This window comes from Oncorhynchus clarkii, chromosome 10, assembly GCF_045791955.1.
Source record: "Oncorhynchus clarkii lewisi isolate Uvic-CL-2024 chromosome 10, UVic_Ocla_1.0, whole genome shotgun sequence".
Taxonomy (NCBI): domain Eukaryota; kingdom Metazoa; phylum Chordata; class Actinopteri; order Salmoniformes; family Salmonidae; genus Oncorhynchus; species Oncorhynchus clarkii.
Window position 1 is genome coordinate 43089770 of NC_092156.1, and position 17073 is coordinate 43106842.

Genomic DNA, 17073 nt, shown 5'->3' on the forward strand with positions numbered 1-17073 from the left:
TGTTAATACATTGTCACAGTGAACGCTTGTCTCAAATACATTGTTACAGTTGATGGTTGGCAAGCTAGTGAATTTGAGCCATATTAGCATAGACATGATGTTCAAAACAAGACGGTATCAAGAACAAGATAAAACTATCTGAAATGAGCCTCGTACGATTCCCCACATGGCAGCTTCTTGTCATTGTTGCTAGCTAACTGACCATTCAGAAAAAATAATGCACGCCATCCGGCCACATCGATGTGCAGGCATAATTTGTCAGCCAACCACTCCTAGGAATTATTGGAATTCTACAGTTTTTCAATTAAATGTTTCAAGGAGAAAATGTTATATATTTTAGTATTTTTGTTGGACAGTAACAAAATTTAAAATTATACTTCAAGGAAAATGTTTACATTCTATTTTGTATGTTTAACTCACACAATGTAAAAGTATGTATTAAGGTGTCCGTCTTTAATAGAACAAATGTAGACATTAATAAATGCATTTCTTTAGCAATGGTGGGGGAATGCCAAGATGGATCTGCGGTGGCATTAAAACAGCACCCCTTGTCAGTCATCTAGTGTATATATGTAACCGATGTGAAATGGCTAGCTAGTTAGCGGTGGTGCGCGCTAATAGCGTTTCAATCGTGTGACGTCACTCGCTCTGAGACCTGAAGTAGTAGTTCCCCGTGCTCTGCAAGGGCCATGGCTTTTATGGCGCGATGGGTAACGATGCTTCGTGGGTATCAGTTGTCGATGTATGCAGAGGGTCCCTGGTTCAAGCCCAGGTTGGGGCGAGGAGAGGGACAGAAGCAAAATACTGTTACATATACACTGAAAGTACAAAACATTAAGGATACTTTCCTAATATTGAGTTGCCCCCCCCCCCCCCCCCCCCATCCCCTTTGACTTCAGAACCTAATTTGGTTGGGGAATGGACTCTACAAGGTGTCGAGACTGTTCCACAAGGATGCTGGCACATGTTGACTTCAGTGCTTCCCACAGTTGTGTCAAGTTGGCTGGATGTCCTTTGGGTGGTGGACCATTCTTGATACACACGAGAAACTGTTGAGCACGAAAAACCCAGCAGCGTTGTAGTTCTTGACACAAACCGGTGCGCTTGGCACCTACTACCATATCCAGTTCAAATGCACTTAAATATTTTGTCTTGCCCATTCACCATCTGAATGGCAAACATACACAATCCATGCCTCAATTGCCTCAAGGCTTAAAAATCTTTCTTTAACCTGTATCCTCCCCTTCATCTACACTGTTTGAAGTGGATTAAACAAGTGACATCAATAAGGGATCATAGCCTTCACCTGGTCAGTCTATGTCATGGAAAGAGCAGGTGTCCTTAATGTTTTGTACACTCAGTGTATAAATCATTGCTGTGCACATTGATTGATGTTGGGTATGGCGAATAGCACACAGTAAATTCCAAACATTAACCAGAAGCATATACTACAAAGCAGAATCAATAAGTTAGCCAGCTAACTTAATATATTGTGCAAAAACGTTTTATTTTTTTAGAAAGATGAGTTGAATGGGCATGGTCTAATTGACTCAACATCCAGAAACAAAGTTTAGCCAAAGACAGTCAGTGGTGGAAAAAGTATCACATTTTCATACTTGAGTAAAAGTAAAGATACCTTAATAGAAAATGACTAAAGTAAAAGTGAAAGTCACCCAATAAAATACTACTTGAGTAAAGGTATTTGGTTTTAAACTTACTTAAGTATCAAAAGTAAAAGTATAAATAATTTAAAATTCCTTATTTTAAGCAAACCAGATGGCACCATTTTCTTGTTTTTTACATTTAGGGGTAGCCAGGGACTATTCTCCAATACTTGGACATCATTAACAAACGAAGCATGTGTGTTTAGTGAGTCTGCCAGATCAGAGGCAGTATGGATAACCAGGGACGTTCAATTGATAAGTGCGTGAATTGGATCATTTGGTCCTGCTAAGCATTCAAAACGTATCAAGTACTTTTGGGTGTCAGGGAAAATGTATTGAGTAAAACGTACATTATTTTCATTAGTAATGTAGTTAAGTAAAAGTAAGAGTTGTGAACATTTTAAATAGTAAAGCAAAGTACAGATACCGAAAAAACGACTTAAGTAGTACTTTAAAGTATTTTTACCTAAGTACTTTACACCCCTGAAGACTACAGTATGAAGATAGGCAGTGTTTGCCTTGGACTGAAATAGGTGCCGGTGTTTTGCCGAAAATCTCCCCCCTGCCAGAATCCCCCCTTTGTGTTCTTCATTGCTGCGACTTGCTTGCTAGTTGAGATTTCTGCTCTTCATTCCGTTTTCAGTTTAGCCTACATTTCACTGATCTTAGTAGCAGAAATCATTTTTGTCTGAGTTTTCGGATTGGCTATTTGTTTCAAGTGTATGTGTCGGTTCTATCTTGTATGGCGCCCTGGGCGAACCCCCCCTTCAGCGTCCGCTCCCTGCAAGATGCCGCCCTAGGCGGCTGCCCATGTCGCCCGTACCTAAATCCGCTACTGATTTTGTATTAGTAGATAAATAAATACATTTGGCAAAATTAATCTCTCACATGTCTTATTCGACGAATATTTTGTCTTTGCGTGTCAAAAAAGATACACGTCAAATAAGCTTGTTGCGTTCATATTTTCTTACGTAGTTGTTACACATTGATTACACTAATCACTAGTATTTCATATGTCACAACATTAATCGATACGTATGCTATGATGCTGGTGAAGTTGTCTCACGCACCCACAGTGCTGTTCATTAAAAAAAAGCTAGCTAGCTCACGGATGCAAACAATGTTCTTCCCCCAAAAGATAGCAAAACGACAATTTGTTTCAGTAGTAGCTAACTATATAGCTAGGTGTCATAATCTAAAATAACCCCCTTTTATAAAACAGCTCTCATTTGATTAATGGTTGTCGGACCCATATATGTGAAACTAGCCACAGTAGTGGACGTTGCGGTTAGCCTTCAAAATAAAGGTATGTCATTAACAGTGATGCAAATTACACTCTGGCACTCCGGATTGAATTTACGAACCTCGCCCTAAATCAAACACTGTGACGATAGGGGATTTTTATTGGAGAAGCAGTTTTAGCCTATCACACTTGTAGGCGATGTTGGCTAGTTTAACTCACGTCATTGGGTCTAACGATTCTCGCGCCACACGGCGCATGTGCACGCCGTCATATCACAGGCACTCCTTCGATATAAAGTTGTTTTTGACGAAAATGAAAACGTGTCAGTTTGTCACTTTCACGAGGTTTGAGTAATAACATGGCCGACTACTTAAGACACGGCCTCGGATCTAGGTTGTGCCTTTAGATTTAGAGAAAATGAACAAATATGGAAGAACATTTCACTTCTCTTATTGACTTCTCAAACCCAGGACTGGTCTGTTTCGCAAGCGTTCCCGGATGTCTCGCGATGTTGCGTCCATGGGTTTAGAAAGTCAGGGGTTTAGCTTCCGAATCAATAGCTATTTCTAGTTGTTTTATCAAAGTTAGCTGGCTAACTCATTGATAGTATACACCTCTGTAAAACAGATAGACAAAATACATGGATATATAGATCAGGCCCACTGGATTATCTATGGCCCCGGAACGAGCGTATTAATGGGCGTAATCAAGATAACCAATAGCAAGGGGTGGGTGGGCGGGCGAGTCGTCTGAGTGGGTCAGACGTCTCAGGTAAATAGACAGCTAGCTTGTCTTTCAAACCCCAGACTTTTTTCTGTCATCAACCGTGACTGCAAGCTAGGGTGCACAGAAAACAAACACGATCGGAGGGGGACTGTCATCTCACAGTACCCAGCTAGCTAATTACGTTGATTGAAGAAGAGAGTTATCTGCCAGCAACAGTCAATAGCGACACCCGACACTCCTGCTAACGTCAGATAGACACAGATAGTTAGCTGGGAGACTTTCAAGACTATTCAAGCGTGCTAACGTTAGGTTTGAAGCGGTAAGGTAAGTTTGCATTAACGTTACAAGTCTTAGATAATGTTTTTTTTTTAGGGGGGTTGTCACCCTTGCTTATCCCGAAGTAGTTGGTCAATATCCATCCGTCCATCAAATCATATTACTGCAATGTCTTTGCGTGCAGGTACAGAGCAGTTAGCTATCAAACAGTTGTTTAGCTAGCTATGCCAGCTAGCTGATTTGGAGAGTTGGTTAGTGAGGTGGCTGCATCAGGGGTAAAAATGGGTATTGCAGCTGCATCTCTCCAAAATGATGGTGACATTTCAACATTTAGAATTCTCTACCACCTTTAAACGTTTGGACTCAAGCAAATAGTTACATCGATTCTCTATGTTCTGACTCTGACATAATACGTCGAACATGAGAACATTGAGCTTGATTTGTTTGCTCTTTCTATCAGTGAAGAACCTTGACTTTGTTGCACTAGGTAAAGTTGCTGGAAGATTCCGTCCCTACAGTTGTGCTTGATTACAATAAGCTGCACTGGGGTCGGACAGCATGACAGTGTAGCGTAAGACACCATGGAGCACTTGAAAGATATGGCTTGAAAAAACATACCTTAATTCAGGGATGAGAAATTAGTTGTACTCTGAATTGTCCCATTATCCCAACTGTTACACTGGGAAGATTGAACAGAAAGACTGAAATGGCACTAAATAATAAATAAAGTGAATGACATGTCCACCTAATGCCGGACAGGACTGATGAATGACTGCTTGGTGGCTGGCAAGCTCGGTGGTAGGTAGGTTGATGTCATGGTACAGTGGACTGAACCCACTGTGATTAGTGACACATTAAAGCCATCCAAGTACCAAAATACATATTCTTGGAGGAAACTAGGTACTCCTTGAAATGAAGTAACATAGTAGTAATCTCTTGGAAATGAGAGCATAAAAGATATGGCCTATCTTAAATAAAATCACTTTAGGGCCCTCAGCAAAGCTCACCTCCGGCACCTTGACTTGAACTACTCCCCGTATGGGTACAGGGCACCTGCTTACTGCAAAAACAGGACTCAGACTGGTCTTCATACTGTACTGTAGGACTGGGCGATATGACAATATATGTTGTGTGACGATAGAAAAACATCTATTGTTTCATATTGTGCTCTCGTTTATTTCTTTGTGTCGCAAATCACACTCTTTATGGCAATATTTTTTGTCAATTGGACAACGCTTTGCATTCTTTCACATGTGCCGTGTGGAAGGAAATCTGCAACACAAACAACCATGGAAGAGAGTGAACGTGGCACGGAGACACTGAGCTCGTACCTGAAACGGGCAACTTCGGTTGCATGGACGTGGTTTGGATATGAAAAGTCTGACACGGATCAGAAAACTGTCTCCCGCAAAATATGCCGCAGGCCGGACCCGACAACCGGCTCAAACAACACTAACCTCTTACCACCTACGCAAGAATCATGTGAAACAGTATGGAGAGAGTCTACGGATGAGATCCAAAAAAGTACAGTTGAGTGCTCTAAACAACCCCCCCCCCCCCAAACTCAGACGTTGCAAGAGGCTTTTGCCCGCAGCACACCATTTATGGCAAAGAATCACGAAGATGGAAGGAGATAACAGCTGCCGTTACAACTTACATCTGCAAAGACATGGCCCAAATTTACACGGTCGAGAAATGAGGGTTTCAAGTTGGCGCTAACATTCGACCCAAGGTACCAAATGCAAACTGATGTGTGACACGTATTAATGCCAAAAGAACATGCAAAACGGCCAAGCCCCCAAATAAATAAATAAATATATATACAGTGCCTTGCGAAAGTATTCGGCCCCCTTGAACTTTGCGACCTTTTGCCACATTTCAGGCTTCAAACATAAAGATATAAAACTGTATTTTTTTGTGAAGAATCAACAACAAGTGGGACACAATCATGAAGTGGAACGACATTTATTGGATATTTCAAACTTTTTTAACAAATCAAAAACTGAAAAATTGGGCGTGCAAAATTATTCAGCCCCCTTAAGTTAATACTTTGTAGCGCCACCTTTTGCTGCGATTACAGCTGTAAGTCGCTTGGGGTATGTCTCTATCAGTTTTGCACATCGAGAGACTGAATTTTTTTCCCATTCCTCCTTGCAAAACAGCTCGAGCTCAGTGAGGTTGGATGGAGAGCATTTGTGAACAGCAGTTTTCAGTTCTTTCCACAGATTCTCGATTGGATTCAGGTCTGGACTTTGACTTGGCCATTCTAACACCTGGATATGTTTATTTTTGAACCATTCCATTGTAGATTTTGCTTTATGTTTTGGATCATTGTCTTGTTGGAAGACAAATCTCCGTCCCAGTCTCAGGTCTTTTGCAGACTCCATCAGGTTTTCTTCCAGAATGGTCCTGTATTTGGCTCCATCCATCTTCCCATCAATTTTAACCATCTTCCCTGTCCCTGCTGAAGAAAAGCAGGCCCAAACCATGATGCTGCCACCACCATGTTTGACAGTGGGGATGGTGTGTTCAGCTGTGTTGCTTTTACGCCAAACATAACGTTTTGCATTGTTGCCAAAAAGTTCAATTTTGGTTTCATCTGACCAGAGCACCTTCTTCCACATGTTTAGTGTGTCTCCCAGGTGGCTTGTGGCAAACTTTAAACAACACTTTTTATGGATTTCTTTAAGAAATGGCTTTCTTCTTGCCACTCTTCCATAAAGGCCAGATTTGTGCAATATACGACTGATTGTTGTCCTATGGACAGAGTCTCCCACCTCAGCTGTAGATCTCTGCAGTTCATCCAGAGTGATCATGGGCCTCTTGGCTGCAATCTCTGATCAGTCTTCTCCTTGTATGAGCTGAAAGTTTAGAGGGACGGCCAGGTCTTGGTAGATTTGCAGTGGTCTGATACTCCTTCCATTTCAATATTATCGCTTGCACAGTGCTCCTTGGGATGTTTAAAGCTTGGGAAATCTTTTTGTATCCAAATCCGGCTTTAAACTTCTTCACAACAGTATCTCGGACCTGCCTGGTGTGTTCCTTGTTCTTCATGATGCTCTCTGCGCTTTTAACGGACCTCTGAGACTATCACAGTGCAGGTGCATTTATACGGAGACTTGATTACACACAGGTGGATTGTATTTATCATCATTAGTCATTTAGGTCAACATTGGATCATTCAGAGATCCTCACTGAACTTCTGGAGAGAGTTTGCTGCACTGAATGTAAAGGGGCTGAATAATTTTGCACGCCCAATTTTTCAGTTTTTGATTTGTTAAAGTTTGAAATATCCAATAAATGTCGTTCCACTTCATGATTGTGTCCCACTTGTTGTTGATTCTTCACAAAAAAATACAGTTTTATATCTTTATGTTTGAAGCCTGAAATGTGGCAAAAGGTCGCAAAGTTCAAGGGGGCCGAATACTTTCGCAAGGCACTGTATATATAGCTAAAATATTTTGTTTGCAACTATAGTTGAAAGTGTTTTCTATTTACATTTGTAGATTTTATACATTCATATTTTATATTTTGTTACATGCTTAATTGAAAATGTGCACAGGTTCTACATAAAATAAATAATCAAATATGAGAAAATACCTTTATTTGTTGAGTGTAATTCAAAATGTAATGTAAAGGCCTATTTCTTATGTGGTATTTTATATAAACTCTCTATTCATTGAATTTACAGAAAATGTGCTATATCGTGATCAGGACATGAAATGGCCTATATCGGTATATGAGATTTTGGCCATATCGCCCAGCCCTACTGTACTATAGCAATGTTAGGAATGTCACTGTGAATTAATTTACTGTTGTACAGTTGAAGTCGAAGTTTACAAACACATCAGCCAAATACATTTAAACTCAGTTTTTCACAATTCCTGACATTTAATCTGAGTAAAAATTCCCTGTTTTAGGTCAGTTAGGATCACCACTTTATTTTAGGAATGTGAAATGTCAGAATAATAGTAGAGAGAATAATTTATTTAAGATTTTATTTCTTTCATTACATTCCCAGTGGGTCAGAAGTTTACATACACTCAATTAGTGTTTGGTAGTATTGCCTTTTAAATTGTTTAACTTGGGTCAAATGTTTCAGGTAGCCTTCCACAAGCTTCCCACAATAAGTTGGGTGAATTTTGGCCCATTCCTCCTGACAGAGCGGAGTCAGGTTTGTAGGCCTCTTTGCTCGTACACGCTTTTTCAGTTCTGACCACACATTTTCTATAGGATTGAGGTCAGGGCTTTGTGATGGCCACTCCAATACCTTGACTTTGTTGTCCTTAAGCCATTCTGCCACAACTTTGGAAGTATGCTTGGGGTTATTGTCCATTTGGAAGACACATTTGCAACCAAACTTTAACTTCCTGAGTGATGTCTTGAGATGTTGCTCAATATATCCACATAATTGTCCCCCCTCATGATGCCATCTATTTTGTTTAGTGCACCAGTCCTTCCTGCAGCAAAGCATCCCCAAAACATGATGCTGCCACCCCAATGCTTCACAGCTGGGATGGTGTTCTTCAGCTTGCAAGCATCCCCCTTTTTCCTCCAAACATAACAATGGTCATTATGGCCAAACGGTTCTATTTTTTTGTTTCATCAGACCAGAGGACATTTCTCTAAAAAGTACAATCTTTCTCCCCATGTGCAGTTGCATACCGTGGTCTGGCTTTTTTCTGGCGGTTTTGGAGCAATGGCTTCTTCCTTGCTTAGCGGCCTTTCAGGTTATGTCGATATAGGACTCGTTTTACTGTGGCTATAGATACTTTTGTACCTGTTTCCTCCAGCATCTTCACAAGGTAATTTGCTGCTGTTCTGGGATTGATTTGCATTTTTCACATCAATGTACGTTCATCTCTAGGAGACAGAATGCGTCTTCTTCCTGAGCGGTATGACGGCTGCGCTGTCCCATGGTGTTTATACTTGCGTACTATTGTTTGTACAGATGAACGTGGTACCTTCAAGCGTTTGGAAATTGCTCCCAAGGATGAACCAGACTTGTGGAGGTCTACAATTTTCCCATGATGTCAAGCAAAGAGGCACTGAGTTTGAAAGTAGGCCTTGAAATACATCCACAGGTACACCTCCAATTGACTCAAATGATGTCAATTAGCCTATCAGAAGCTTCAACAGCCATGACATAATTTTCTGGAATTTTCCAAGCTGTTGAAAGGCACAGTCAACTTAGTGTATGTAAACTTCTGACCCACTGGAATTGTGATACAGTGAAATAATCTGTCTGTAAACAATTGTTGGAAAATTACTTGTCATGCACAAAGATGTCCTAACCGACTGGCCAAAACTATAGTTTGTTAACAAGAAATTTGTGGAGTGGTTGAAAAACAAACAAGTTTTAATGACTCCAACCTAAGTGTATGTAAACTTCTGACTTCAACTGTGTGTGTATATATATTTTTTTAACAACTGCAAACTTCAAGGATTTGGTTTTATGGAAGTCTGTGACATCATCGGCCTCCCCCCTTGCTTAAGGAACAATAGAGAACAAAAGAGGAAAGGCCCAATCCCTTTTATTCTATATCATTACATACCTGGACCACCTATTGAGATGGTCCTTTTGTGAAATAAATTGGGTGTTTAAATTAGGTGAAAAGGAGATTGGAGTGCCACTTCAACAAGGCATTCTGCCTTATCAAATCAAATTTTGTCACGTGCGCCGAATACAACACTACAATACTTAAAGTTTAATGCTTTCTTACAGGCTCTAACCAATAGTGCGGAGAGAAAAAAAACTGTCGGTAAGTGAAGAAATAAAACAACAGTAAAAAGACATTTGAAAAAAGAGTAGCAAGGCTATATACAGACACCTGTTAGTCAGGCTTATTGAGGTAGTATGTACATGTAGGTATCGTTAAAGTGACTATGCATGTATGATGAACAGAGTAGCAGTAGCGTAAAAAGAGGGGTGGGCGGGTGGTAGGACACAATGCAGATAGCCTGGTTAGCCAATGTGCGGGAGCACTGGTTGGTCGGGACAATTGAGGTAGTATGTACATGAACGTATAGTTAAAGTGACTATGCATATAAGATAAACAGAGAGTAGTAGCAGCAGCGTAAAAGAGGGGTTGAGTTGGGTTGGGGGGGCCACACAATGCAAATAGTCCGGGTAACCATTTGGTCTTATGGCTTGGGGGTAAAAACTGTTGAAGCCTTTTTGTCCTAGACTTGGCACTCCGGTACCACTTGCATGCGGTAGTACAGAGAACTGGGGTGGCTGAGGTCTTTGACCATTTTTAGGGCCTTCCTCTGACACTGCCTGGTGTAGAGGTCCTGGATGGCAGGCAGCTTTGCTCCACTGATGTACTGGGCCGTACGCACTACCCTCTGAAGTGCCTTGTGGTCGGAGGCCAAGCAATTGCCGTACCAGGCTGTGATGCAACCGGTCAGGATGCTCTCGATGTTGCAGCTGTAGAACCTTTTGCCTTATCCCAAGGGTTCTCAGCCATAAGCACCACTTACCGTTGGGACCATGTGAACTACAATCCCAACGCACTTTTTAACGCTTATGAACTTCAATCATCGCTTGCGATTACGGTTTTCGAAAGTTCCATATGTTATCTTTCATATCAGCGGAGAAAATCTTTCAAATAAAAAGGATACTCTCCTTGTAGTAGATTTGCACAGACCCATACGGCTGTGTGCTTCCAGACGACAAGCTACACTTCCTCGCCAGTTACGCTTACGCACAGGTCTTCGAGCACACTAGGTGGCTAATTTTCACGGGTGGTCACTTCTGTTTTCGATAAACAAGCACTAACATGGAGGTAAGGCCGTGTGGGATCCTCATTTTATTATTTCTTGCTGAAATGAAGAAAAAAAAACGTTCCTTATGTTAACAATATTGTACTGCAATCGATGTGTTAATGTTCAGACAGTGTCGGTGCTCTTAACAACTCCCCTGGCCAGAAAATGAATAGACGCTAAAGGTAGTGTCTATTACTAAGCAAGGCCGTCACTAGCTTCAATACCCAGAAAGTCTTAAACCCCACCCATTTCTACATTTTCTCTTCTTAAAATGTGATTTGAACCTTTAGGCACAAGTTTAGCAGTGTGGTTAACTTTACATTAAGACCAAAAACACAATTTTTGTAGTCATTTTTGACTTTGTGGCTGTGGAATCTGACTTTGTGGATATTAGAAGCCAATAGAAGACTCCTGTTGACTCGTTCTCATATAGGCCTAGCAGTGTTCTTCGATCACTATCCTGGGATCCAATAAAGTGTCCAGTGCCTGGTTTCCCGATAGCGCTGGGTCTTAGGGTTATGAGTGTTTTTTAAACGATGCATCTTTCCTACAATTTGAAGCATCTTTTTAAAACCTTGCTTGTTTGTATCAATTGCAAAGACATTGGTAACTTTATTTGTAGTCAACTTTGTTGTGAGGTTATCGGCAGTCACCGAGACAATCTCATGGTTTATCCATGTTTAGTGTAGATGTTCCGTATATAAAGTGACATGGGATGGCAAAAAAGCGACTAATGACGCACTTAGCTGTTCTACGAGTGGTCTGAGGCAGGCGTAAGATTACTTGTGTTTTTAAATTCTACGTTAATAAACAATGGTTTTGGGAAACGGCGCAGATTTAAAGATGCTCCTACGAAGGTTCTAACGGTGAACCTAGCCTTAAGTTTCTTTAGGGAAACTGGGCCCTGGCCAGTCCAAAGTGCAGACCAGACCCTTGGCTTGGGTCTGCAGGACCTATCTAAAGAACACTGCCGTAGTAGCCTATATTGTGCATTAGTAACCCAACCATCTATTGTGAGAATTTCTAATGGTTTCTACTTTTTTCACCTCTTACTAACCAACTCTTGTCCCTACATTTTCAGTCTGCAAATTTGCTACATTCATGGTTACAAAAGGCATTTAGGCCTAGGTTCAAGTTACCCTTGCCAGGCTTACAGTGATACTGAGCACATGGCTGGGAAAGAGACTAGGTTCAAATATGGGAATCTTTACATAGCCTGTATTTGTTTCACCCTGCAGTGTATTTGCATGTACTGTCTTAAAGGAAATGATCAGCAGGAATCAGACTTAATCAGATATTTTTCTCATTTTAGGTTGTACCATTAATTGAGGCCTATTCATATAGCTGGATCTATACAATATCTATTCACGTTTATACCATTTCAAACCACAAAGTGATCTGTCTAGTAGATGGTATCTTAATTGAACGGGAATAATTGGTCACATACACATGGTTAGCAGATGTGAGTGTGGCGGAATGCTTCTAGTTCCGACAGTGCAGTAATATCTAACAAGTAATCTAACAAATTCCCCAACAACTACCTAATATACACAAATCTAAAGGGGTGAATGAGAATATGTACATATACAGTGGGGCAAAAAAGTATTTATTCAGCCACCAATTGTGCAAGTTCTCCCACTTAAAAAGATGAGAGAGGCCTGTAATTTTCATCATAGGTACACTTCAACTATGACAGAAAAAATGAGTTGGCATGAATTGTACAAAATGAATGCTGTCAAACCAGATTTAATCTATTCAAGAACATGCATTTTAACTTGCCTTGTTTTGTTGTCATAGCAATATTTCTGAACAGGTTGTTTCAGGTATTATTTCTTCAGTTGGACAATGTTCTTCACACCTTTGTTATGTCAAAATGGAAGAGTGGCTGAGTCATTTGTTACAGTAAAAAGGACAATTATTTTAACCATCATATCCCCTTTGATCATACAGTGGGGCAAAAAAGTATTTAGTCAGCCACCAATTGTGCAAGTTCTCCCACTTAAAAAGATGAAGCCTGTAATTTTCATCATAGATACACTTCAATTATGACAGACAAAATGAGGAGAAAAAATCCAGAAAATCACATTGTAGGATTTTTAATGAATTTATTTGCAAATTATGGTGGAAAATAAGTATTTGGTCAATAACAAAAGTTTCTCAATACTTTGTTATATACCTTTTGTTGGTAATGACAGAGGTCAAACGTTTTCTGTAAGCCTTCACAACACACTGTTGCTGGTATTTTGGCCCATTCCTCCATGCTGATCTCCTCTAGAGCAGTGATGTTTTGGGGCTGTTGCTGGGCAACACGGACTTTCAACTCCCTCCAAAGATTTTCTATGGGGTTGAGATCTGGAGACTGGCTAGGCCACTCCAGGACCTTGAAATGCTTCTTACGAAGCCACTCCTTCGTTGCCCGGGCGGTGTGTTTGGGATCATTGTCATGCTGAAAGACCCAGCCACTTTTCATCTTCAGTAGGTATGGTGTTCTTTGGATGCAACTCAAAATCTCACAATAAATGGCCCCATTCATTCTTTCCTTTACACGGATCAGTCGTCCTGGTCCCTTTGCAGAAAAACAGCCCAAAAGCATGATGTTTCCACCCCCATGCTTCACAGTAGGTATGGTGTTCTTTGGATGCAACTCAGCCTTCTTTGTCCTCCAAACACGACAAGATGAGTTTTTACCAAAAAGTTATATTTTGGTTTCATCTAACCATATGACATTGGGACAATCTTCTTATGGATCATCCAAATGCTCTCTAGCAAACTTCAGACGGGCCTGGACATGTACTGGCTTAAGCAGGGGGACACGTCTGGCACTGCAAGATTTGAGTCCCTGGCGGCGTAGTGTGTTACTGATGGTAGGCTTTGGTCCCAGCTCTCTGCAGGTCATTCACTAGGTCACCCCGTGTGGTTCTGGGATTTTTGTTCACCACCTTGTGATCATTTTGACCCCACGGGGTGAGATCTTGCGTGGAGCCCCAGAACGAGAATTACAGGCCTCTCATCTTTTTAAGTGGGAGAACTTGCACAATTGGTGGCTGACTAAATACTTTTTTGCCCCACTGTAAATATATGGATGAGTGATAGCCGGGACAGACGAGGTGCAGTAGATGGTATAAAATATAGTATATACATGTGATATGAGTAATGTAAGATATGTAAACATTATTAAGGTGGCATTGTTTAAAGTGACTAGTGATCCATTTATTAAAGTGTCCAGTGATTGGGTCTCAATGTAGGCAGCAGCCTTTCTGAACTGGTGATTGCTGTTTAGCAGTCTGATGACCTTAAGATAGCTGTTTCTCGGTCCCAGCTTTGATGCACCTGTGGTGACCTCGCTTTCTGGATGTGGCGGCAGGTAGCCTAGTGGTTAGAACGTTGGACTAGTAACCAAAAGATTGTAAGATGAAATCCCCGAGCTGACAAGGTAAACATCTGTCGTTCTGCCCCTGAACAAGGCAGTTAACCAACTGTTCCTAGGCCATCATTGAAAATAAGAATTTGTTTTTAACTGACTTGCCTCGTTAAATAAATGTACAAAATAAATAGCGGTGTGAACAGGCAGTGGCTCGGGTGGTCACACCGCTATCATCCAGAAGGCGAGGTCAGCACAGGTGCATCAAAGCTGGGACCGAGAGATTGAGAAACGGCTTCAGCTACCTTGTCAAATGTCGACTTCCCGCAGCACTCTTCTCAGTAAGTCAGAGGTCATTCTTATCTGTTTAATGGTTGTCTACAACATCAACTCCTTGCACTACAATTGTCATTTTATATAACTCACCAAGTTTCCACAAGAAAAAAAGTTGTCGAACGAAGGTGTTGAGTGATTGTCAAGAGCATGTCGGATCTGGAGTAATCTGTGCCAGATGAGTTGATAAAGTTTGAGGCTTTGTGTTTCTTCAATAGCGCTTCCATACCTGTATGTTTATACCTGCATGGGGGGGAGGTTTAGCCAACAACTTTGTCTTGTTACTATTGCACTCTGGTTACAGTCAGTACTTTCAACAAAATTATCTCTTGGGTACTGCGTTCCAGAATGGTTAGGATTTAGCCTAGTCTCGATGTAATAAAACTACTTTTGTGAAGATAAACATGAACAGGCTACAACTTTGTTGTTTTGTTAGTGGGCTATAGGCCTAGTAATGGATGCCACATCACTTTGTTGTTTTGTTAGTGGGCTATAGGCCTAGTAATGGATGCCACATCACTTTGTTGTTTTGTTAGTGGGCTATAGGCCTAGTAATGGATGCCACATCACTTTGTTGTTTTGTTAGTGGGCTATAGGCCTAGTAATGGATGCCACACCACTTTGTTGAACTGGGTTGGTGTTTATATGCATGTTAAATCTGGTTTTAAGACAATTGCCCTAACATGTTCAGTCATGTTGACTCCCCACTCTCGTATTTCTGTTCTGTTGTGGAGTGGAAAAGACCAGCACAGAGATAAATGTAGGCACATTTTATTGAAAATGTAAACCACCTTGTTCTGCCTGTTGTAGCCCGTTTTCATAGTTGTCAGCAGACTGACCTTGTTGAACTATTTCTCTATTAGTGTCTTCTTTCCAGATGAGAAATGGCCTAGCCTAGTTGTCACAATGTTGACTACTCTAACTGGCACCTTGTCCAACCCTTGACTGTACACGTTTGACTCTCCAATGAGGTAATACTACATCATTGTAAATACATTTTAATTAGGTTTGACAAACCAACCTTTTTAGTTCTCTCTCTGTGTAGTATTAATAACTCATTGGTTAGTCAACCTTGTCTGGAAAGAAGACACTGTAGGTGAGAATGGAGAGACTGTTCAACAAGGTCAGTCTGCTGACGGGTGCTCCTTGGTGCCAGACTTTCTCTCCAGAGCCCTCGTTAAGCCATAAAGCAAACACACCCTGTCAGCTTGAATCCAGAACACATTGAAATACATTTGCAGCCTATTCTTGCCGGGGGAAAAACTGCGCAGGAATGGTTGACAGGTGACATTAGTTGGAGGCAAAAATGTGCAAGGCTGTCCTTTACCATGTTGCACAAGTGAGTGGACAAGAGGAATGTCATCAAGAATATAGTCTTTCATTTGGCCCACAGACTTTATTTAGGATCACAAGTGCTGAGCTTGTTATGACTGATCAATGACAATCTTTAGCTCCTGTTAAAGCATTTGCTGTTTAGACCTGGTGTTTGGTGTTTGTATGGACTGTTATGATCCAGGACCCGGCTTTCAGATAGTGATGGAATTTAGGCTTAACGAGGGTTTTAACGATGCAATGTTCTCGCAACGGCTGAAGATGTAACATTCGTTTCCAAAGGCAACGGCTGAAGATGTAACATTCGTTTCCAAAGGCAACGGCCGAAGATGTAACATTTTTCTTCCCAAAACACCACGCAGAGAGAACGGTCACTAAGTGTATCGTCGGAGCATGTCGATACTGATAGGATCGAAAGAAAGGAGGTGCTACTCTCAGATCAGCTTTCTCCGTTCAAATCTTACCGTTTAACATTAATTATTTCACAATACTGACGATGGATCCGCTTCTAAAGGGAGATTACCACCTTATGGCTGCAAATATTGAGGCAGCTTATTATACTGAGCAAAAATAGAAATGCAACGTGTAAAGTGTTGGTCTCATGTTTCATGAGCTGAAACGAAAGATCCCAGACATTTTCCATGTGCACAAAATGCTTTTCTCTAATTTTCTGCACACATTTGTTTACATCCCTCTTAGTGAGCATGCCAAGACTATTCACCTGCGGGATCATCTGAGACCAGCCACCTGAACAGCTGATGAAACTGTGGGTTTGCATAACCATAGAATTTCTTATACAAACTGTCAGAAACCGTCTCAGGGAAGCTCATCTGCGTGCTCGTCGTCCTCACCAGTGTCTTGACCTGACTGCAGTTCTGTGTCGTAACTGACTTCAGTGGGCAAATGCTCACCTACGATGACCACTGGCGCGCTGGAGAAGTGTGTTCTTCACGGATGAATCCCAGTTTCAGCTGTACCAGTCATATGGCAGATGGTTTGCTGATGTCAACGTTGTCAACACAGTGCCCCGTGGTAGAGTTGGAGTTATTACACTCAGCTATGGGCAGGCATAAACTACAGACAACGAACACAATTGCATTTTATTGATGGCAATTTGAATGCACAGAGATACCGTGATGAGATCCTGAGGCCCATTGTCGTGTCATTTATCTGCCGCCATCACCTCACGTTTCAGCATCATAATGCATGACCCCCCCCCCCATGTCGCAAGGATCTGTACACACTTCCTGGAACTGGGACATTTTCAGCTTCCATGTCCTCCGTAGTCACCAGATATGTCACCTATTTGAGCATGTTTGTTTTGAATGCTCTGGATCAACGTGTATGACAGCGTCTTCCATTTCCTGCCA

The 17073-nt window shown here is 41.3% G+C and overlaps 1 protein-coding gene across 2 annotated transcripts in view; it reads left to right on the forward strand.

Annotated features, from left to right (window-relative positions):
- The first annotated feature begins 3711 nt into the window (after positions 1 to 3711).
- LOC139418545 (pyruvate carboxylase, mitochondrial-like) overlaps positions 3712 to 17073 on the forward strand; it is a 96356-nt gene continuing 82994 nt past the window's right edge. Inside the window, exon 1 of one of the 2 annotated variants that reach the window (XM_071168095.1) lies at positions 3712 to 3957. The gene's annotated coding sequence lies outside the window, so the exon portion shown is untranslated. The remainder of the gene's footprint in view (positions 3958 to 17073) is intronic. The other variant, XM_071168096.1, reaches the window with a different exon arrangement.